General features: G+C 41.1%; 1 protein-coding gene and 1 non-coding gene across 3 annotated transcripts in view; one reads left to right on the plus strand and one right to left on the minus strand.

The window, feature by feature from the left end:
* The window catches only part of ALG9 (ALG9 alpha-1,2-mannosyltransferase), a 118,260-nt gene that overhangs the window by 37,354 nt on the left and 58,119 nt on the right, over nt 1-22,787 (minus strand). The window lies entirely within an intron of this gene.
* Nucleotides 8,684-8,790, plus strand: LOC142447487 (U6 spliceosomal RNA). The gene has a single exon (XR_012784186.1). It is a non-coding gene; the product is annotated as a U6 spliceosomal RNA (small nuclear RNA).

The following is a 22,787-nucleotide window of genomic DNA, read 5'->3' on the forward strand; positions in this document are numbered from 1 at the left end:
GCAGGTCGTAGAAAGGGCTGTCGAGATGGGGACATGGCTTTGTTGAGGAGGCCTGGGCAGGGGCGATGCAGGATAAGGCTGGAAGCAAGGACTCCAGTTATTAATGCAGTATCCAGTATGTAGGAGCGGAGAAGGAGAACAAGGCAAACCACAGGTCTGTTTCAAAGGAACAACTAATGGAGACAGGAACAAACCAGACAGAAGAGAAAATCAACAAGGAGATCCTTAACAACAGGAAGCAGAAAAGAGGGTTGCAGTGAAGAACTGATTGTGTGATCTAAGAAAGAAAATGCGTTTCACACCTAATGAGGTGAAAAGCGTGGTAAATTCAAGAAACTGAAAGGACAATGTGATTGGAATACTGAGAGCTAGAGATATGCTTTCTGTTCCTGTTTCTGTTCTGTTCCTGAAGCAGAGCCTTGCTTGGGCATTGGGCAGCTAACTGCGAAGTCAGTGGTTCAAACCCTCTAGCTGCTCCTTGAGAAAAACTGTCTACTTCCCTAAAGACTTATAGTCTCAGAAACCCTAAGGAGCTCTACTCTGTTTCATAGGGTTGCTGTGACAGTTACATAGTCTCCTGTCAACTTGCGAAGGAGTGGGTGGAGTCTATCCTGTCAATCAGGTCGCAGTTCGATGACCTCATTTGGAGGTGCAAAGGATATACATAGCTCACTGGAGGCCAGATACACTCTCTGCTTTATCTTCCTGCTAACAAGGCACATGGAGCTACTTATGCTAGAGCCCTGGAGCTGGAGCAGCCATGTGGATGCTCCCACTGTCACTGGATCCACAAGACTTTCCACCCAATGGCCTGTAATCTTCCTGAAATTCAGTGTCATTACATGGCTACGTGAGTCTAAAGAGGAAATTATGGACTAGTATTTACATATGGGGTAACATCGGACTTGTGGACTTGATCTGGACTGGGATATTTTCTTAATGTATAATTGCTCTTTGATATCAAGTTCTCTCTTACACACATATGAGTGCCTCTGGATTTGTTTCTCTGGTCCACCCAGACTAACACAGTTGCTATGAACTGGAACTGATTCAATGGCAGTGGACAGTGAGTACTGCGTGAAGCATTTCCCATATCTACTTAAATCAATTCTTAAAAACAAAACATTAAAAGTCTCCACTGCCATTGACTTGATTCCAACTCATAGCAATCCAATATATATTGGATTTCAAATGGATCTGAAATTGGATTTCAAACTGCTCACAGAAAGCATGAACAAAGGAAAGAAAAGATGTCCGAGAGAAGACAAGCACTGAGAGGAGAGAGGTACAAAGAGGTTCAGGAGGCATGGATGAGGCTCGGGAGCACGCCTGTAGCCCTGAGCAGAAGCAAGGGAAGGCAGGAACCATTTGAAAAGGTGTAGGAGGAGAGTCGGAAAAAGCACAGAGTTTTGAAAACCTTGGACTGTGAGAAAGTGGATTTTGAATGCCACAGCAAGGCTTGAGGAGACTGAGATGGAGAAAAGGTAACAATAGGAACAACAAGTATATTTGACCCTAAGCATCACGGTTAGAACACTTTGTAACGAAAAGGAAAAACTAACTGTCCAACTCCTGTTCTCAGTGACCTTCCCTGCTGCCTATTCAGCTGCCTGACCTGCTAAGTCCCAAGGCAGGAAGAATGTGAATTTGCATTCAGGCGTCTATCAGCTGGAAATGACAATGACATAAGTAGCTGTAAAAATAGAGATCTCTGACAAGGGCCAACGTCACAGAGAAAGCAGCTCTACATAGAAGGCAAATCTTGTTTCTCAAATGTCACTGAAAATGCTTAAAGATTCCTCTAAGAGTCGAGGGGTACAATGCGAAAGATCTCACTCAAAGTCAATTGTCCTGTAACTCCAGGGCAAGTGGGAGAATTAAAGCTGGGGAAAAACCAAAAACGGTTAGACATTTTGCACATAACGAAGGATAATTTTGCCATACCTGAAGGCTATCCAAGAGCAACAATGGCTGACATGTGCTATTAATTTTACTTTTTTAAAAGCAATATTCAGAACATCCTTTCTTTCCCAAACACATAGTAAAATTTTAATTACATCTTGCCAGGCCTCTTTACGGCTGGGCATTCTAACTTCTGCAAAGGCAAGGGCTGAGCCTGTCGTGATCATCGCCATGCCCTTGGTGCCTGGTACATAGGAGGCAGTCAAAGACCCTTCTTGAAGGAAAGAACAGCCTCCAGCTGCACTAGGATACTGGATAATCCCAAACTACCCAGAAGTGCTCATCATTTCTTCCCTTAGCTTCTGGCCCCTGAAGGACGTTCTGTGTTCCCCATGGCAACCAGCTGCCTTCGAAGCAACTACAACCCATGACAACCCATTTATGTCAAAGAACTAGATTCCACAGGGTTTTTAGCAAAGGGGATCTTTCAAAAGCAGATTGCCAGGCCTTTCTTCTGAGGGCCCTCTAGAAGATCGCAGCCTTCAACTTTTTAGTTAGTTGTTGAGCTCTTAACCACTTGTGCAACCCAGGGAGCCCATCGCCTTCGTACTTTCCATAATAACATCCAAGTCGTATTGGAATAAAGCTACTGAAGAAATCTTATTAGCAAAATGAGCTCAAGTTCCTGTAAACTGACTACTAATTTTGAGTAGAGCTAGACAATCCACCATAACTAGATCTGACTGACTTGAACATATTTTCTAGAACAGAAAAATTAAGAGTATGTACGTTGCTTATAGAAATAAATTTTAAACAGTCCTTCCTGACTAGCCCTCTTGTAATCATAATATATAGCCCGATTCAGATCTGTGATACAGGGAAATAACCTATTCTAGCCTCAGAGGCTTTACCATCTCTTCCTCCCACCAAAGACCCCTCTCAAGTCTAAAACAGGACCATCGTGGAGACAATGACTTCATCGCAATTGTACATACACTTCATGCTCAAGATTCTACTCTTCTCCAAACTACTGCGAGGCTCATCATTAAATGCATTTTCATATTGAAAGAAAGCTCTGACACCTGAGGCAAAAAAATGCACAGAATTTGTTTTCCATGGTGCCAAGATTTACGTAACTAGAAAGCTCATGTCCTACTTCTGGCACGGAACACTACTGAAGATACGTTATTTGCAGTGATGGGTGAATTACTTAAAACGGTCCTTCATCCGGTCAAGGTCTCGTGACTCACACAAAATGACTAGGTGGGACTATGCAAATGAAGTGATATACGAAGGAGACTGGCTAACATACCTAATACCAAAGATAAGGTGTACAAAGCCCCAATGAATTGGACAACTTGCCATCCCACTAGGCTTAAAGAGAGACCTTCCCAGAACTGTAGAGAGGAGGCTTCACTACCATAAAGAAGAAATCAAGAAGAGCCAAGAGCGGAGCATGTGTGTAAGACATGGGGCCTCTGTGCTGAGAGCCTGCCTCCTAACCCTGGGAGAGAGCAAGAGCTGTGACACCAGAGACGCCCCAGACAGTAAGAACCAGGAGGGCAGTGCAAGGCAGTGCAGTGGGCATGCCGACTCACAGGTCAATGATGAGCAACTCTGGGGAAGAGGCTCCCTGGAAGAGTAGAACACCTCCAGGTACTTTTATCAGCAAATGTAACATTTGCCGGAGAAGGTCACAGGCCAGTCTGGGGGGCTGAGGCTAAGAAGCTGTCCTCATTGAAGAATTGTATCTTCAGTCATTTCTGATCTGGAGTTGCAGCCTGGCACTTCCATATTTGCTGAAATAGTCTGAGTTCTGTGGGGCCATTGCAGTGAATTATTGAACCCAGCAGAGAAGTAGCAAGTCCATGGGGATGACTGGTGACACAATTGGGCCCTCTGGGAGAGTTGGAGAATGGCAGTATAGCTGACCTTTCTTGGGCTGATGCTGCTTTTCCTCACACACTCTCCAAAAGTCAGATGAGGAGGTATGATGACACCACTCCATTTTTAGAAAAGACAAAGGCAAAGTAAGTTCACGTCTGTGGTAGTTCTCCAAATCAATATATGTCAAGTAGCTATTTAATGTCAAGAAATCATCAGTGTTATCCTGAAATTATTAAATATGGGAAGACTAGGAAAGTTTTATGCACTTGTAAGTCTAAATTTTTTACAAATATTGTAGACATAAATCCAAGAATATCAATAAGTATGTTATGTGTGAGTGGTCTAAATCAACCAATTAAAAGACAGAGACAGAAGGGGGAAAAAAGACAGAGACAGAAGGGGGAAAAAAGACAGAGACAGAAGGGGGAAAAAAGACAGAGACAGAATGGATGGAAAAGGGAACAAAAACAAAAAAAACCAAGGCTTAGATATGTTGTTTACAAGAAGCTTAAAATATATAAGGGGGCTTCACAAAGTTCATGGAAAAATAGAATTGAAAGATAATGACATTGTCCCACAAGCTATTTGGAACTCTCTCATATTTAACTATAAGGATATAGAGAGATTAAAAAAGTAAAAGGACAGAGAAAGATATATCAGGCTATCCAAACAAAAGATAGCTGAAAGTAGTTACATTGAATTTAGACAAATAACTGCTACATGGTCAATTCTCTAATAAAATAAAACAATCTTTAAAGTGCCTAATAACAGTGTCAAGATACAGGAAGCAAGACTAATACAAGGAGAAATAGATACAACCACTATGGTATTTGTAACTACAACACCTTTCTTATCAGTAACTGACAGATCTAACAGGCATAAAGTCAGTAAGCCGAACCAAAGAGCATCATCCAGCAAAAGGATCTAACTGACATTTATAGAAACCTGCATCAAATAATTGTAGAATATACATTGTTACCAAGGATATATGGGAACACTCCCCAAGGCTGATCATAGTCTGACATACTTGACATATTTAGAATAAAATAAAACAAAAATTTGAGAATAAAAATCATACAAATATGTTCTCAGACCAAAATGACACTAAACTGAAAATTAATAACAAAGTAGCAGGTAAATCTCAAAAATATTTAAAAACTGAACTGTAAACAATACATTGTTCAAATGAAGTATCTCAAGATATTGAAAATATTTGACATGGACACAGGCTGCCAGCCGAGCTCAGCCACATGGCAGAGTCACATCCAGCCTGGGTCCCAACAGCAGAAGGCCATCTGTCAACTGGGAATGTCTGCATCACAGTAGAGACAGTTCAGAGTGACAAACTGCACGGCATGCACACATAGGCGCGTGTGCACACATGTACACACGCACAGGCACACAAATTTAATACAAACCAAAAGCCTAAAATAAACTCTAGTTCTTCACACACAAAAAAGAAAATATTTGAACTAAATAAAATTAAAAACATAATCTATCAGAATTTGTGAGACACACAAAAAGCAACGCTTGGATGGAAATGTAGAACATTAAGTGCCTTCATTAGAAAAGAAATAAGATCTAAAAGCAATAATCTAATCTTCCCTCTTATGAAACTAGAGAAAGAATAGCAATATAAATATGAAGCAGGCAGAGAAAAGAATCAAAAACAACTGGAGCAGAACCCCGTGAAATTGAAAACAAATTAATAGGGAAAAAAATCAACAAAACCAAATTCAGATTGTATGAAAAGAAATTAAAACTGATAAACCTCTAGCCAGGTTAACCAAGGAAAAAGGAGGGAAAACACAAATGACCAATATCAACAATGAAAGCAGGATTATTACTACAGATCCCACAGACATCAAAGGAATCATTCTGCTGCTGTCGGTTCACGGCGACCTCGTGTGTGCAGAGAACCACTCCACGCAGGTTAGAAGCAGATCGCCAGGCCCTCTTCCAAGGGACCTCTGGGTAGATTCAAACTGCCAACCTTTCAGCTAGTAGTCTAGCGCTTAACTGTGTACACCACTCAAGAACTCCATAACGAAAGGATGATGTTGCTGCTAGGTTCTGTTGAGTCAGTTCTAACTCAGAGACGCTATGTGCAACAGAACAGAACATTGCCCAATCTTGCACTGTCCTCACAACTGGTGTTCTAGTTGAGCTTTTTGGCATAGCCAGGGTGACACTCCACCTCATTAAGGGCCTTCTTCTTTCTCACTAAGCCTTTTAATTTACTACCATATATACTTGTTTTAAGCTGAGTTTTTCAGCACATTTTAGTACAGTTTTTGTGGTAAAATTAGGTGTCTCAGCTGATATTCGGGTCAGTTTATACTCGAGAATATACGGTGAGTATGATGACCTTTTCCATCGACAAGTCCCTCCTAATGGCATGTCCAAAGTACACGACACACCACCTTGCCATTCTTGAATCGATGGAGCAGTCTGTCTGTCTGTCTGTACCTCTTCTAAGAGAGATTTGTCCTTCTAGAAGTCCACACCACCTGCAATATTCTTTGCCAACACCACGATTCAGGTGCATTAGTTCTCCTTCTTATTCACTGTCCAGTTTTCACACACGAGGCCACTGAAAATGCCTGATTGGGTCAGGCACACTTTAGCCCTCAAAGTGACATCTTTGCTCTTCAACACTTTTGAAGCAAATTTGCCCAATGTATCATTTTTATTTTTGCCTTCCCCTTCCCCCAAGTTAGTATGTGTCTACCCTCTAATTAGTAATTTGCCCTTTCTGCCCCTTCTGCACCTGGTAGCGATCAAATGTTTGCGTAAAACCCAGTTGATTTTTCACCATAGTGGTCTATTTGTCCCTTAGTGATATACATATTTCACTCAGTGTAATTGCTTAGTCTCAATTAATATTCTGTTATTTACCTCTCTACTTAATCTCTTTGGGGTTCTAATATCCATTGCAATGGCCATACAGAAACTCACTGTGGTGGTTACATAATAATCTGTTGTCAATTTGAGACTTATGAGTGAAGGGGTGGGTTTACCTGTCAAATGGGGTCGTAGCTTGATGACCTCGTTTGGAGGCGCCAGAGATAAATCGCTTGCTGGAGGCAGGATACTTGCTCACTCCCGGCTAGATATTTTCTGACGAGAAGCTACGCTGATGCAGTCAGAGTCCTGGGAGCTGGAGGAGACCCCTGCCAGCACTGAGATGCTTACAACACTACTGGATCCACAAGACTTCCCACCCACTGGCCTGTGATCATCCTGATCCTGCATTTGGCGTTATTGCATGTGTTTCGTGAGTCTGAGGACTTTATAGATTAGTATCAGACATATGGGCTAATATTGGACTTACGGACTTGATCTGAACAGGGCTGTGAAGTTTCCTCGATGTTCAATTGCTCTTGTATATAAAGCTATTTCCTATACACATGAGTGTCTATGAATTTGTTTCTCTAGTCTACCCGGACTAGCATACTCACAGACAAAATTTATGAGTAAAGGGTTTATTAGGAATGTGGACAAGTTGTAATGCCAATGAGAAATGCTCAGGATAGTTAGTTTACCAGGACATGTTACAAAGTTTCAGGTCTGCTAATAAATGCTCAAAGGGGCATACCACTCTGCGGTAAGCCTCAACTCTACACACTCCGCTCAAGCTCCATGTGTCAGCAAACCCAGCTCCCTGAGTTAAGTGCTCAGAAGCACCTGCTCCAGTAAGTCTCAGCCAGAGGGCACTTGGTCAGCAAGCCCAATTCCTGAACTAAGTGCCCACCCAGGGCACTCCTGCACAAAAGCCCTCATCTGTGCTTGCCCTGTGGGTTGGGAAGTCCATCACTCTTTCATTCTCTGGTTCCTGGTTCTGCTGTTGTTCCTGGTGTAGCTCTCTTCTGGATCTAGGAGGTTCACTGCCCAGGAATCTCAGGTCCAGAGCATGCACTCCACTTCTGGCTCTTGCTGGTAATGAGATCTCTCTCCTCCTGCTTCTCAGAGGGTTCATCTTATACCCAGCAGGATGCCACTCCACGGAATCCTGTTTGCAATTACTCACAAAGGAATGCTATCAGCAACTTCCCCACTTTCTTCCCAGGCCCATGCAGGGAAAGGTGGTTTGGTGGGAGTCAGAGACTTTGGCTGGCTGAAAGAGCCATATTAAATAATTCACTACCCCTGCAACAATATACTCCAGCTTCAACCAAATTATGGGGTATTTCACAGAGTCATCATTCCATCTGTGCATCTACCATAATTTATCTTCTCCATTTATGGACATGGAGGTTATTTCCATCTCTTTGTAGTTGTGAGCAGTTCTGTAGTTAATGTGGGTGTACGCGCATCTATCTGCGGTGGCGCTTATTTTCTCTAGGATATATACTTTGTAGAGGAATTTCTGGGTCATGCAGTACTCCTGTTTCCAACTTCATAAGGAAGTACCATACTGTTTTCCACCATCGTTTTATTTTTGCTTTTCCACAGTCATTTACAGCCTCAACAACAATGTCTGAGGGTTCCAGTCTGTCTACATCTGTGCCAGCATTCATTGTTTTCAGTTGTTTGGCACTTGGCTACTACTGCTGGGGTAAAATATCTCATTGTTTTGATTTATATCTCTTTACTGATTAACGATTGTGAATGTTTCTTCTTAAGTTTGTTAGCTGCCTGAAGGCCTTCTTTGGTGAAATGTCAGTTCATGTCTTCTGCTCATTTTAAAAATGGATTCTCTGTCCTTTATACTTATGCAAAGAATTTAAGTTTAATGCCAGAAGCACAATCCATAAAAGGACAGTTTGATGAGGTAAATTTGCCTAAGAACTGTTGAAAGAATGAAAAGGCAATCTACAAAAGGGAAGAAAGTATCTGAAATCCACACAACAAATCAAGGATTAAAGACTGCTTTAAAGAAATCTCAAAAATTGTGCTCGCTTCGGCAGCACATAGACTAAAATTGGAACGATACTGAGAAGATTAGCGTGGCCCCTGCACAAGGATGACACACAAAGTTGCGAAGCGTTCCACATTAAAAAAAAGAAGAAGTCTCAAAAATCAACATCAAAACCCCCAAATTATCCAGTCAGAAAGTGGACAAAAAACGTTACATTCATGCCACCAAACAATAGACAGAAGCTAAAGAACACACAAAGATGTTCCACCTCATCAGCCATTACAAAGAAAAACAAACAAAAAGAAAGAACAGTTGCCATTGAGTTGATTCCAATTCCTGCCAAGCCAGGTGTTTCACAGCAGAGTGGCATTCCACAGGGGTTTCATGTGGCAATGGCCTCTCTGAGGCAGACCACAGGCCTTTCTGAGTCACCAGATTTCTTGACCGCTGCCTCCATGAGTACTGAAATGAAATCCTCGATAACTTCAATATGTTCTCCACTTATCATGATATTGTTTATTGGTCTCGTTGTGAGGATTACCGTTTTCTTTATATTGAGTTGTAATCCATACTGAAGGTTGTAGCCTTTGATCATCAGTAAGCATGTGTTAGTCTGGGTAGACTAGAGAAACAAATCCAAGGACACACATATGCGTATAAGAAAGAGATTTATATACAAGAGCAATTGAACATGGAGAAAACATGCCAGCCCAGTCCAGATCATGTCTGTAAGTCCGATATTATCCCATATGTCCAATACCAATCTGTAAAGTCCTCTTCAGACTCACAAAACATAAGCAATGACTCAGAATGTAGAAGATCACAGGCCAGTGGGTAGAAAGTCTTTGCATCCAGTGTCATTGGAAACATCTCAGCGCTGGCAGGTTATCTCTGCATGGCTTCTCCAGCCCCCAGGGCTGCATCAGGGTGGGTTCATGTGTCTTGTCAGCTGCTGTGTCTACCAGGGTATAAGCAGAGAGTCTCCCACCTCCAAGGAGGAAATACCGGAATTCCCAGAATCCTTAGGGGAAGGCTATGCCCACACAGAAACCTCATTGGCTATGAACTGATTGACAGGCTAGACTCCACCCCTACAGGCTTAATTCTTAAATTGACAATTATATAACTACCACAAAGCGCTTCAAATTCTTTTAGCTTTCAGCAAGTGAAGTGGTGTTGTCTGCATCTTGCAGGCTGCTAATGAGCTTTCCTTCAACCCTGATGCCATTCTTCTTCATGTAGTCTAGTTTCTCACATTACTTGCTTGCAAAAAGATTGAATTGATATGGTGAAAGGTGATTGGCTTTGGTGATTGATATGTAAATTTGAATATTGGTTGAAATAACTGGTCTTCATTGTAGTCATATGGATATCATTCACATATTCAAGATAGATCTTGAAATATTCTTTTAAATGCTGAATAGGACACCATCCTTCTTGAATTTGTTATTGCAGGCATAGTAAACCACATGATTATCTGATTCAGAATGGCAAGTATCAATCCATTTCAGTTCACAAATGCTTAGGAGATCCATTTTTATGTATTCTCCTTCATTTCTAACAACTTCCAATTTTCATAGTTCATACATTTCACATTGCAATTATTAATGGATGTTTGCAACTATTTCTTCTCATTTTGAGTTGTGCCCCATCAGCAAATGAATTTCCCCAAAGCTTTGCTCCACCCACATCATTAAGTTTGACATTTTAAAGACACAGCTCTTCCCCAGACACATTGAGTGCCTTCCAACCCAAGGCGCTCATCTTCCACACTGTATCAGACAATGTTTTGTTGCTATTTACAGGATGTCAGAGTGACCACTCTCTCAAAAGTGAACCATCTCTTCGTCTTCCTAGTCTGTCTTAGCTTAGAAGTGATGCCAAAACCTGTCCACCCTGGTGAACTGCTAGTATCTACACGACCAATGGCAAACTGGCAGACGAGTGGTGGATGAACAATTCCGTAAAAGGTACAATCTACCAACACCAACAGGAAAAGAAAAGCATACAGACATATTAAAGAAACAATAATTTAATAACCCTTTAAATTTTTTACTTTTTTCAGGATCCGAATTTAATTTTATTTTTGTTGTTTCTTTAATTAATCATTTTATTGGGGGCTCTTACAAATCTTATGACAATCCATCATTTATGAAGCACACTTGTACATATGTTGCCATCAACATAACCTTTTTTTTTTTTAAAAAGCACCAATGGGTTTCAATGTTCAATTCTACCAAATACGTAGGGAAGAAATTATACTAATTCTGTACAATCTCTCCCAGAAAAGAGAAGCAATTAAGGAAGGATTTTGTTGTTGTTGTTTGTTTTACAAGGTTAATGTGGCAGTATCAGTGCAGAGTTAGCCTTAAATCAATCTCTTTTGAAATATAAAAGCAAGTAGGCAGAAATGGGGCCAGATAGATGCCAGGACACATTAAGATCGCCAAGGAATCAAGGAATAGAAGCTAACAAGAAACATTCGCCTGCAGTTTACATAAAAAGAACATGCCTTCCCCTAAAGCAGTGGTTCTCAACTTTCCTAACATTGCAACCCTTTAATACAGTTCCTCATGTGGGGTGACCCCCCAGCCATAAAATTATTTTCATTGCTACTTAATCTCTGTCATTTTGCTACTGTTATGAATTCGGCGACCCCTCTGAAAGGGTTGTTCGACCCCCAAAGGGGTGGCAACCCACAGGTTGGGAACCACTGCCCTAGAGCCAATTCCCTGAATTCAGCTTCTAAACTGGGAGAAAATAAACAATTTTTTTATTGAAGCCATGCATCTGAGATCATTCTGTTAGAGCACCATTAGGTAACAAAGTCAGAATTTGATGCCAGAGAGTAGATACTATTCTAACCAAGTCCTAAAATATGGAAGTCGTTTTAGAATTGGGTAATGGGTGGAACGTGGCAAAGTTCTAAGGTTCCTAACAGTAAAAGTCTATATTGTCTGGAAGAAATTGGTAGTAGAATTATGGATGTCCAAGGCAATTCTGGTGAGGGCTCAGACGGCAGTGAAGAGAGCCACAGGAAGTTGCCATCGTCTCAGAGAAAATATGTGGTGTCGTTAACAGAATGTTGCTAGATATGTGGATACTACATATTTCTGGTGAAGCTTCAAACGGGCATGATGAATATGCCATTGGACAATAGAGAAGGGTGATGCTTTTTATGCAGTAGCAAAGAACTGGTCTATGTTCAAGGCAGAACTTCCAAGTTACCAATTTGGTTATTTGGTTGAGGAGACGTCTAAGTAATATCTTAAAAGAGGTAGCATAGCTTCTCCTTTTTGCTTAAAGTAAAATACGAGAGGAGAAAGATGGGACTTAAACACATGAACTGTGGAGAGTTAAAGTAGAACGTAAAGATGTGGAAATTCTGTAGTACCAAGTAAGGCTGTGTCTCCTAGAATTTTCACCAATCGTATGGAGAAATTAAATCCGAAACACATGGAGTTAATCAACTACTTCAGCAGAGAACCCGCCGGCCTATGCTGAAGGGGACAGAGACAGGACAAAAGGAAGGGTAGTGTCTGCCTCTTGGAATTCTACAGATAGGAAACAGTCCAAAAGAGCTACATCTCTTGTCCTCCTAGAAAAGAAAAGGACCAGCCCTGGAGCAGCTCCAAGACCAACAGGACAGTGGGAAGGAATATGGGAAGTGTGAGAGCTATGGCCTCCTGGGTTACAAAGAATCCCAGTTCCCAGAGTGTGCAAATGTCTTGCTTGGGTTCCCAAGAAGATGGGCTGCTGCCAAAAACTAAGGAGGCCATGGCTGCCATGTCCATAGGGTAGGAGATCAGAGCTTGCCAGGGCTTAGGTTACCACTCAGATGGAACAGGAGGAGACCGCTCAGAGCTGAGAGAGAAGAATTGCCATCTCAGTGGGCCTAGAAGTTCAGGATGCAGCACAGGGCCTCCACGTAGAATCCTGAGAACATGACCAACAGCCAGAGTCTAGAGGGTAGGGCCACTGACCACGGTCCAAGAGAACAGAAAATTATGGAACGCTACTGTAATTTGTTCTGCTGGGTCTTGGACTTGCTTGGCGTCCCATCGCATCATTTCCCCTTCCAAATACTCCCATTTGTAATGGAAAGGTCTACCTTAGTCCTGCCCCACCATTGTACTTTGGAAGCAGCTAGCTTGTATTATAGAGTTCACAGGGTCACAGATGAAGAATTCTGCTCCAGGATGGAACATGACCAACTCTCATCCTTATTTGATTTAGATGATTCAAAACATATATTTTTATTTAGAGTTAAGAATTCAGGGATAATGTAATGAACGAATGTGTTTGTATGTGGGAAGGATATTAATTGGAGGCGTGATGGTCAAGAGTAGAATATTATGGATTGACGTGTCCCCAAAAAGAATGTGTTGTAAATCCCAATTCCGATGTCTGTAGTTGGAGCCGAGGGGGCACAGAATGTTTAAGCACTGGGCTGCTAACCACAAGGCCAGTGATTTACACCCAACATTCACTCCACAAGCCAAAGACGAGACAGTCTTCTCCCGTAAGAATTTACAAGAGGAAAGAAAGAGTGGCCTTCCAGGAATAACAAGCCATCTTGATAATGATCCACAGATGTATGTGAACCAGACCAACAGCCTAGATGGGAAGACAGCAAATGAGGCAGGCTCCCAGGCTCTGAATTAAGTTTCAGCAAGTGATTCTGACTAAGCAATAGCATTTTGCCTGTAGCAGCAGAAGTCATTGAAATGACAGATTTCCCTTCAGAAATTATGGAGATATGATGGAAGTGGCATGATATTTTTCAAGTGTTGAAGAAAAAGAAAAGAAGAGATCACAAGATAGGCTAGATAAACAATCTGGAGGAGAAAAAAATGGGACCAATGGTTCCATGGGGACATGGGAGAGGGGGGGGGAAGGAAGTGGTGTTAACCAACCCAGGGACAAGGGAACAACAAGTGATCCAAAATTAATGACAAGGAGGGTGTAAGAGGCCTAATAGGGATTGATCAAGGACAATGTAACCGACAGGAATTACTAAAACCCAAATGAAAGCTTAGCATGATAGTGGGACAAGAGGAAAGTAAAAGAAAATAGAGAAAAGAACCAGGAGGCAAAAGGGCATTTATACAGGCCTAAATACAGACATGTACATAGGTAAATATATTTATATATGATGATGGGGAAATAGATCTATGTGCACATATTTATAGATTTAGTATTAAGGTAGCAAATGGACATTGGGCCTCCACTCAAGTACTCCCTCAATGCAAGAACACTCTGTTCTATTAAATTGGCATTCCATGATACTCACCTTCCTGACATGATTGCTGAAGACAAATGTGTGCATAAGCAAAGGTGGTGGAGAAAGCTAAGGGTGCAGGGCTATCAAAAGATAATAGCTTCGGGGGCCTTAAAGGCTTGAAGGAAAACAAGCAGTCATCTAGCTCAGAAGCAACAAAGCCCAAATGGAAGAGGCACACCAGCCTGTGTGATCACGAAGTGTCAAAGGGATCAGGTATCAGGCATCAAAGAACAAAAAAATCATATCATTGTGAATGAGGGGGAGTGCAGACTGGGGACCCAAAGCCCATCTATAGGCAATTGGACATCCCCTTACGGAAGGGTCGCGGGAGGAGACGAGCTAGTCAGGGTGCAGTGTAACAATGATAAAACAAACAACGTTCCTGTAGTTCTTAATTGCTTCCTCCCCCCACTATAATGATCCCAATTCTACCTTACAAATCCGGCTAGACCAGAGCATGTACACTGGTACAGATAGGAACTGGAAACACAGGGAATCCAAGACAGATGATCCCTTCAGAGCCAGTGGTGAGACTGGCAATACCAGAGGGTGGAGGGAAAGTAGGGTAGAAAGGGGGAACCGATTATAAGGATCTACATATAACCTCCTCCCTGGGGGACGGACAACAGAAAATGGGTGAAGGGAGACATCAGACAGTGTAAGACATGACAAAATAATAATAATTTATAAATTATCAAGGGTTCATGAGGAAGGGGGAAAATGAGGAGGTGATACCAAGGGCTCAAGTAGAAAGCAAATGTTTTGAGAATGATAATGGCAACAAATGTACAAATGTGCTTGACACACAATGGATGTATGCATCAATTGTGGTAAGAGTTGTACTAGCCCCCAATAAAATTATTTTAAAAGAGATAGAGATCCCAATAATTTCATTAAACAGCTGTATGAAACAGACCTAATATAGCTAATAGAAAATTATTCCCCTTCCATCAATATATCAAAGTTGACAGGGAACCAGCTAAGAGATGCAAATTTGTCAAGCACTAACCTCAACCAATTCACATTGCAAACAAATGGCAGAAGACAGACTTTATCTCAAGTAAATGAATCTTAAATTATAAGCATGATATTGAAGTTATTTGAAGCAAAGAGGTATTTTCTATTTCTTTTCAGTTAAAGGTTAGGGGTTTGGAATAGAAAATAAAGAAAGTGAACAGCTGAAGAGAAACCTACTGCTATTGATTTCCGGTTCATAGTGACCCACTATAGGACAGAGTAGGGTCTCCGAGGCTGGAAATCTTTACAGAAGCAGAGTGCCACAAATGTCTCCTGGGAAATGTGTGGGTTTAACTCACCAACCTTTTGGTTAGCAGGCGAACACTAGAACATAGTGTCACCAGGGCTCCCTGGTGAAATATAATGGAGTGAAATAACAAGAGTTGATCTTCTTGATTATGACTTCCACACTAGTGAGTTCGTAGCAAGGGTCAGACTGTATCTCACCCCAGAGACAGGGGTCTTGAACTCTTATGAGTGGCCACCTGCAGTGCCACTGTTGATCTCTCTTCCCAGAGGAAAAAAAGGATAAATTACATCAAAGATGAATGGGCTACATAAACACCAGTCTCCAGAGACCTTCCTACCGGACAACTAACTCATGCCCGGCTACCAACAACAACTGCTCTGAAAGAGATCACATTAGAAGGTCCTAGATAGAGTGGGAGAAAAATGTGGAACAAACACGAAATCAAAAAGTCTTACTGGTTGGACAGAAATTGGTGGAACCTGTGAGACTATGGCCCTTAGTCACCTTGCAAGTCTGGAAATGAACATCTCCTTGGCTCAACTGTCAGCCAACAATTGATTTATAATGGGAATGATAATATTAGGGAGATACACACCTTAGAATCATCAACCAAGGACAAACGTCAGAGAGGTTAGGAAAGGAGGAGGAGTAGAAACAGGTGTGGAATAAATATTACATTGTGGGGACTGCAATCAGTGAGGTGAAACAAAATGTGTATGAGCAGTTGAATGGAAAATTAACATACTTTGTAAACTTTCACCCAGTTGACAATATAAAACTAAAAAAGCGAACCAATAGCCTCGTATCAATGAATCACAGAATTTGATATGCTAAAGAAGGCAGATAAAAAGCAAGACCAGACACTTTCCCTATGCTTCTCAACAGGGACAGCTAGAACCCCGTGGACATAATTTGTAAAACACGCCTAACACTCAGAAAAGTAGAGAAGACGAGGTTGCCTGTGTAGGGACCTCAGGTGAGAAGCATCACGCGCCCAGAAAAAACTGTGACCTTGCCTCGCTTCCAACAGCAAAGGTGGCGCCCACAGGACATGTAATTTAAAATTAAGTAGCTTCAAAAGCAAGTAGGGAAAAACAGCAGGCTGTAATGCAGCCCTCTCCACTCCCTGAGGCAATGATTCACAGTCCTTTCAGTCTTTTACTAGCTTTTAATTTTTCAGTTATCAAATAAGCAACACTAACTGCTTTTGATACTTGATGTATCTCAATTTGGATCTTTTCTCATTCATCATTTTAGATACATGTCATGATTTCTTTCAATCTGAAAACTGATGTCCTCCAGTTGTGGGGGAGTTTCTGAAATTGTTTCCTAACAATTTCTTTGTTCTGTGTAGCCTCTTCTATCATTCTGGCTATCCTATTAACTAGAGCCTGGATTCCCACCCACCCCCTCCCCACCAAACACACTATTACTAGCTCTTTGTTTTCTTGTTTTTATTTATGTGTAATGTTACATTACGGTTATTTTCTTCTAGTCATCCTAATAGTATATATTTTTGTATATACATACACACAAACACACATACACATATATAAGCTTATTTTAATTTCAAAGAGCTGTTTATTTTTTGAGTGTTCCCTTCCAAAGCATGTTTTTTTCTTTGCTTTGTGCACTCCCCATTTTAAAACTTGATCAGAGAATATTAATTACAGAAGTTAAAAATATTTTCTCTGCTTCCTACATCGTTCCTGGTTCCCTCTAATGTCTTTTCAGTATCCATGACTTCTTTTGTTGTTACTGCTGTCTGTTTTCCGCCCTCCCTTCCTGCTGCTTATTGGGGATGCCCTTCAAGTGACAAATGCTTTTGTCACCTTTGTATTTTCAGTACATAATCATAGACAACACAAGTTTGAATGAAGAGATGGATGAATGAACCACAAGGATACCAGAAGACTGGAGAGCAACGATTAACACTCTATCTTGGTGATAACACTTAAAAATCATTCTCTCTCTTTTTTAAATCACTGTCTTTTTAAGCTGGTGGACCAGGGTTATTGAAATGAGCCTTGCCCAACAGGCAGGTTCTGGCAAACTGACCAGATGGGCAAGGCTTTTTGTCAGAATTGCGAAGGATTCCAATTTAGTCAAAATTGGAAGAGTTTAATATTATTACTTCATAGACTATTTGCCTTGTCCACAAGGCTGTTGTTGTTAGATGCCATGTAGTTAGTTCTGACCCACGGTGACCCAATGTACAACAGAAAGAAACACTGCCCCAACCTGCCCCGCCCTGAAAGTGGTTTCTATGGCCGAGCCCACTGCTGCAGCCACAGTGTCAGTCCATCTCATCTAGGGCCTTCCTCGTTTTCACTCCACCTTCCCAAGCATGATGTCCTTCTCCAGGCACTGTCTCCCCTGAGAACGTGTCCAAGTTTTGCCTTCCTAGCCTCTAAGGAGCATTCTGGCTGTACTTCTTCCAAGACAGGCTTGTTTGTTCTTCTGGGAGTCCCTGGGACTCGCAATATTCTTCACCAGCACCACTGTTCAAACGAACCAATTCTTCCTCAGTCTTCCTTGTTCATTGTCCAGCTTTCACATGCATAGGAAGCAATTGGAAATACCGTGGCTTGGGTTAGGCTCACATAGTCCTCAAAGTAACAGCCTTGCTTTCCAACACTCTGAAGAGGTCTTGTGTGGCAGACTTACCTAATGCAGAATATCTTTTGATCTTTTTGGACTGTTGCTTCCAAGAGCATTGACTGTGGATCCAAATGAGATGAAATCCTTGGCAACTTCAATCTTTTCTCCATTTATCATGATGTTATCTACTGGTCTCGTTGTGAGGATAAATTTCTCTTGAGTACTAATCCATACTGAAGGTTATAACCCTTGATCTTCATCAGCAAGTACTTCAAAGCCTCCTCACTTTCAGTAAGCAAGCCTATGTCATTTATAACCTCCTTTTATTGTATGTTTTTAAAAAATCTTTCCACATAGCTTATAAATAAGTTATCCACATTTATTTCGTTAAAGCAATCTTAATGCTGCTGACAGCACAACGTAGTGACAGTAGCCCTGCACCGTGAGTTAGAAATCTATCTGTGATTCTTTCCCACTTGAGTGACGCATGCATTCTTCTTAAATGAAGTTTTTAAAAAAGCAACAGTTTTATGTACAGTGGCTGAAAACTGCTTAATTACGGAGACCAGAAGGCTCAGAGGCTAAAATTAACTAATAAAAAATCTTGTCCTAATTTTGAGTTAGAGGTTGTTCTTGTGTTCAAAGGAGGTAAAGCCAAGGTCAACTGACGGCATGCTGAGTGCTGTTTGTAAAGCACAGGAGAGTTTCAAAGATGTGGTGTCTATAACTCCTATGGGTTTGCTTGTTTTTGTTTTAACAATAAAGTGAGTAAAACATAATTTATTATGAAGATGTAAGGAAAAGACATTTTTTTAAATCACCTATATTCCTATCATAGTGCAGTGAATTACCTAATAAGGCCCTTTGTAGCCATAGTCTCTGTAATTCATACCAAATGGCAAATAAATCATGCAAACGTGACGTGTTTATTTACTGGGCAGCTTGTTAATAATGCAAATAAAATGTTGCACCTATGTGGCCTGGAGTCATGCAAATAAGGTCATGTGTATGGAACCTCAATGCAAGGACTGCTCAGTTCTGCAGCCTGCTAGGTTTACAATGAGCCTTCAAAGAAGCAGCAGATGGGGGGGGGTGGAGATAGGGGTGGGGGTGTGGGGAAGAATTCATTCCCATCAAGCCAGAAGAGTCAGAGGCAAAATACATCCTTTGATCTCAAGATGCCTGTGCTAAACCTCAGTGCAGGAGACAGAGCGTTGTGGCGTTGTGGGGAAGAGAAGCAGTGGTAGGAGAGGTGGCCTAACTAGCAGTGAGTCAGCTGCCGTGGTCCTGACCTAGAGAACTAGAAAGCTGAGTGCCTTTGGCAGGAAGAGGTCATGCTTCCTGGGAACTTAATCGATAAAACTTAGTCTTCCCACCCCTGGAGTTAGAGCCAAGCACCTCAGTATGAGGCTTACTGGCAGAATAGATGCATTTATTGGTCGAGTTAAAAATCCTTGGTGACGCTTGTGCAGGGCTGAGTAGCGCTGAGAGTCCAACCAGAAAGAGTCAAGCCGGTAAGGTATAACTGAGAAGAGGCTGTTCTGACCTAAGAACTGTATTCTAAGCATTTCTGATCCTAACTTCCCTTATTCACTGCCACCAAGTCAATGCTGACTCAAAGCAACCCTACAGGACAGGATACAGTTTGCCCCTGTGGGTTTCCAAGACTTCACTTGTTTACAGAAGTAGAATAAACCCCCCAAATCATGAATATGCTCTGTGAGTTTTGTGAGGCTACTGCAACCCACCGCTGAACCCAGTAGAGAAGTAGAGGGGCTAGAGGAGAGAGAGGTGGTGATAAAATTGGTAAAAGGTTGAGGGTGGAAGAATGTCTGCCCTCTGCTTCATAGGATCTGGCCCAGGGCCGTTGATGCTGCTGGTTTTGATTCTTCTCCCACTGGTAAGAAGTTAAGGAGGTTACATGCTGCTCCCATTCCATTCTTGTACCCATCACCCAAGGGAAATCACCAGCTTGCTTTTGTGTGCTTCAGATTGCGGTTGTATTTCTTCTGTATATATTGCTTTTTCCTTACAAGATATGGATCATGCTATATATACTATTTTATTGTAACTATTTCAAGTTTCAGATTTCTCAGCCTGAGTCTCTAATAAACCAAATGAGTGCATTTCTTTAGATCTAATGGCCAAAGAAATACCAGTTGAGTGGGAATCCGTAAAAAGAAATGGTTTCTCCTCTTGATTTATCTGTATCTCATCCTGTGGGATCTAAAACCACTTTCCCCAACCACAGCAGCAGCAGCTGAAAACAAATCAAAAGGCTGGATTTAAATTTGCCTTCAAGTTAAATCAAAGAGTTCATTGTGTGTGTGTGTGTGTGTGTGTGTGTCTTCAGATTTAATCATCCTTTCTTGCATCAAAAATAACAAAATTGTAGGGTGACATTAACACATGATCGTGAAACAAAAATGTGTTTCATTTCATTAGTCACAGGCTACAAATCAACCAGCTGTCGAAGCTAAAAATATGCCATAGTTAAAAATTTTGTAAAATACAAGCATTTAAGACTCATTTAGAAAGAAATGTGACTTCCTTCAGTTTCTGACAACCACTAGAAGTTTTGGAAAAGAACAAATTAGCACCTTCACACTGAAAGACAAAAAGATAGTGGTAGGGGAATTCAAAGTAACATATTGCTAATAAATAAACTGTTCAGACTTGATAAATGCACATGTTAAGGATGACAATCTAGCAGCACCACTGTAGATGAAAACAAAAGTATATATTCTTAAAAAAAGAAGTGTGAGGTTGGAGCACCAGTGAAGGTATACATTTTGTTAAAGGAATGAGTTAAGGCGAGCTCAGCAGTAACTGCTGACAGCTTCTTCTCATCCATCATCTGTAACAGAGACTCTACCAGGGCTGGACTCTACAGTGGTATCTTTGCAGCCCTCAAACATTGGCGTCGCACTCAGGCAACCACTATATAGCGGACATATGTCGACATCCATCTCCTCTGGTCATCAGCCCAGGAATCAGTCTCAAAATAAGCTTTTGCCACCAAAATTATAAATAAAATTTTGTTTAGAAAACAGGCAATGAGATGAGCTGAAATATAAACATCCTAACTGGATTTCTGGTGCAAAGGGAATTGGAAAGAGATACAAAGACATTTCAAGGGTCTTGGAAATTCATAAAGTTAATCAAGAAGAACATACACTTCCCAGTATTCCAGAAAGGAAATGCAAATTCTCCTAACTCCCAATCCCATGTTCCAGTCACTACATCGTGCTGATAGTCATCAGTTATCTCCTTTGAAAGTTCCTTTATTGAAACAGGCATATTGGGGTTTAGGAAAGAAACGTTTGATAGGAAAAAATGTCAAGGGCTTTTGTGGCTTTTTATACCTTCTTTTATATATACACCAAAAAGCCAGTCATACCCACTGCCACTGAGTGAATGCTGACTCATTGCAATGCTAAAGGACAAAGCAGAATTGCCCCTGGGGGTTTCTGGGACTAACTCTTTACAGGGCTGAAAAACCTCCCCTTTCTCCCTCAGAGCAACAGATGGTTTCAAACTGCTGACCTTACGGTTAGTAGCCTAACTCATACACACCATGGCACCAGTGCTCCTCTCTTTCATACATACTCTAGTCCAACGAAACAAAGAAGTTGTCACCTAGTGATAGACTCTTAACTTCTCTGTCGCAGTCTATGCCACTGTGTCAGTTCTGACACATAGTGACCCATCTAGGGTTTTCAAGACTGTCAATCTCTATAGGAATAGATCGTATTCGCTTCCTCAGGTGGGCAGGCTGAGGGGACGGTTTAAACTGACAACCCTGAGATTAGCAGCCAAACATTTAGCCCACAGCACCACTAAGCCTTCTTCTACCCCTCATAGTACCTTGCAATATATATATTTGCTGATTGAATCTTAAACCACACAAATAAAAATTCACTGTACTACAAAAATGTAAAATCATAGGTAAAAAAAACATTGGTATTCTGATTCATATACATCATGGAAACATCATCTTAAATTGCTAACAATAGGCTCTACAGGTTTAATTTTAAAGGAGTATTCCCAACAGTCTTTTCGATCTCAGTAGATTCTAACTGTATTACCATGCACATACTAAAGCAATTTCAGACTGTTTGCTCTGATACCCACACTTATAAGAATTGGCAAGGAGACCTCTACAGCAATTGATTTTCTGTAAAAGATGGAAAGGAAGAAGATAAAAACAGAAAAAGGGAGAGAGCTAATTATTTATAATTAATAGAAGATTTACTACAGCAAAATATCTGGCATATATAAAACACAATTCTAGAAATTGAAATGATTCTTTCTAAAGTAACAATCGACAACTTCATTTCTGTTCAATCCTAACACATCAAAAACTCATGAAAAAAAAAACTATTTCATGAAAACATATATTCCAGTGATATATACCATAAGTAGCTTTGGAAATAAAAGGAAGTATTAAGAAAACTGGAGAATCCTGAAACCAAGGTTCTTATCCTAGGTTCATTTTTATCAATCATGATCTGTCTAAGCTTCAATTTCTTCACCCATTAAAATGAAGAGATGACAGGCTGTATTGCTCTGAAAAAGCCCTTCTGAATTATTCTTCCACTGGGTTAAGTGGGAAGTCAGGGTAAAGAACACAATGAAGAAGCTCTCCCAGGCCATGTACAGTTAAGGGCTCTTGACACACAGAATCCAGAAGAAATAAACCCCTCAGGTACAATAAAGGGAGCAGTGATACCATGAGGGTAGGGAGCAGGTGCGGGGAGAAAGGGGGAACTGATAGCAATGATCGACTTATAACACCCCACCCCCCAGGGGGACAAACAACAGAAACATGGGTCAATAAAGACAGCGGATGGTGTAAGATATGAACATAATAATCATTTATAAATTATTATGGGTGGGAGGGTAGGGAAAAAAGAGAAGCTAATATCAAGGGGTCAAGTAGAAAGAAAATGTTTTGAAAATGATGATGGCAACAACATATGTAC

The sequence above is a fragment of the Tenrec ecaudatus genome, chromosome 4 (assembly GCF_050624435.1).
Source record: "Tenrec ecaudatus isolate mTenEca1 chromosome 4, mTenEca1.hap1, whole genome shotgun sequence".
Taxonomy (NCBI): domain Eukaryota; kingdom Metazoa; phylum Chordata; class Mammalia; order Afrosoricida; family Tenrecidae; genus Tenrec; species Tenrec ecaudatus.